The following is a 2,139-nucleotide window of genomic DNA, read 5'->3' as shown; positions in this document are numbered from 1 at the left end:
ACGTAATTCATGGTCTGAGCCTAGAAAACAGAGACACACACACACAACACGTTCATTCAGGGGAGGCCAGTACCTACAGCCCGTCAAACCATGGACTTCGCGTCCAACCTGGCGCCCTGCCAGCATCGTTTTGTTTTCTATTCCCTGGAATGGGCTCCACACCTACCTGTCGCCCGCCAGCCTCCACCCCGGAGACCCCAGGAGGCCTCTGGAAATACCCGCCATGGAGAAGCAGAGAACCTGTGCCATAATTCTTAACAAACGGCAGGGTCATGCCCCACCCAGCAACCCGCTACCTATCCTCAGCCTCTACCCCGGGGCGGCCTTAGCTGGGCACTGAGAAATTTTTAAAGGGAGATACTACTATCCCCCACCTACTGGGATGGCCACAACCTAAAAAGCAGGGAAAGCAAGCATTGGTGAGGACGTGGAGAAACTGGAGTCCACACGCACTGTCGATGGGAAGGCGAAACGGTGCAGCCACAATACAGCACAGGGTGCTGATTCTCCAGAAATTAAACCGAGAGCTGCCATACCGTCCAGCCATTCCAGCTCTGGGTGCATGTCCACAGGAGCTGACAGCAAGGTCTCAGAGAGAGATCTGCTCCCCCATGCTCACAGCTACAGGACTCCCAACAGCCAAACGGGGGGGATGCGCCACGTGTCCAATGATGAGAGAATGGACAAATGCAGTCTAAACACACAATGGATTCTCACTCCGCCTTCAAAAGCAAGGGGATCCTGGCACATGCTAACCACGGGTGGCCCTTGAGGACACGATGCTGAGGACAAAAGGGAGACACTGCATGAGCTCGAGTGGGAGGCAGCGGGAACAGACAGGCTCAGAGGAACGGAAAGAAGAGCAGTGGTTACCGGGCCGAGGGGAGGGGGGAGGAGAGTCGGAGTTTCATGGGGACACAGCTTCTTCCCAGGAGACGAGAAACAACGAGAAACGGCTGGGCCTGGATGGAGTGAGGGCTGCCGCAACGTGAATGTACTGGTATTCAGTGAACCGAACTGGGCAGGTTTAAATGGTTAAGATAATAAATGTAATGTTATGTATATGTCACCACCATTTAAACAAAATGTAAGGGGATGAGGAAGAAAACTGTATTCACCAAGAACTCATTTTGGGAAGATGACTATGATTTGGTTAAAAAATGTATTTGGACGATCATGTGGGCCCAGGAGGCCCGGGGGAGGGTGGGCCCAGGTTCCCTGGAGCTGGGGCTTGGCGGAGGGGTGCAGGACAGTGGGGGGCCAGCTGGGGGGGCGACCAGCTCTCCTTCGTCCACCCTTCCAGGATGTCCTCTAAACAAAGGAGACACTGAAAGAGCCAGGAACAGACCGGCGGGACGCAGTTCCCGAGTTCCGTCACCTCAGTTCCCTTTGAAGGAACAGGCTCAGAAAGCCGCTAACTTGATTTACCTGGAGATACGGAGCCAGACAGAGCCCCGAGGGACTCGGCTCCCTGCGCTCACCGCATCACTGCCAGGTTCACAGGACGCATGACCAGGCCTGAGGGCAATATTTGTGTTGAAGAAGAAAGTACCTTAAAAGCTTCAAGAGCAACATACTGTGCCCGGCCTGTGTGACCTAGTGGTTGAGCCTGGACCTGCGCACCAGGAGGTCTCGGGTTCGATTCCCCGTCAGGGGTTGTGGGCTTGACCCCCAGCAGGGGCGTGCAGGGGGCAGCTGATGGGTATTGAGGTTCTCTCTCATCAATGTTTCTCTCTCTCTCCCCCTCTCCTTCCCTCTCTCTCTAAAAATCAATAAAAATATACTTTTAAAGAAAAAAGGGTAACAGAATGGAAAACCTATAGCGAACAAAACAAAACGCTTAAGTTTCCTGGTGAACAGCTCTGAGGCGTGCCCCTCCCCTCCCCCACTCCAAATCACTTCCCATCGGTGGATTTTCATCTCAAATTCTGGCCAGAAAGAGCTGCTGCGCCTGACAGGGCGTTTACCCCTGAACCGGGACTCCACAGCCTGGTTCACAGGGGTTTCTCAGGAGAGCTGAGCCGAACCTCGCAAACCCTCCAGACGAGCGGGGCTCCTCGAGGCGTGGTGGGGGTGTCAGAGGGACTCTAGAGGCAGGGACACGGGACACACGAAAACTTTTCTTAATGGGGCATTTTC

This window comes from Myotis lucifugus, unplaced genomic scaffold, assembly GCF_000147115.1.
Source record: "Myotis lucifugus unplaced genomic scaffold, Myoluc2.0 scaffold_874, whole genome shotgun sequence".
Classification (NCBI taxonomy): Eukaryota; Metazoa; Chordata; class Mammalia; order Chiroptera; family Vespertilionidae; genus Myotis; species Myotis lucifugus.
The sequence above is the reverse complement of the archived record's forward strand: the minus strand, read 5'-3'. Positions refer to the sequence as shown.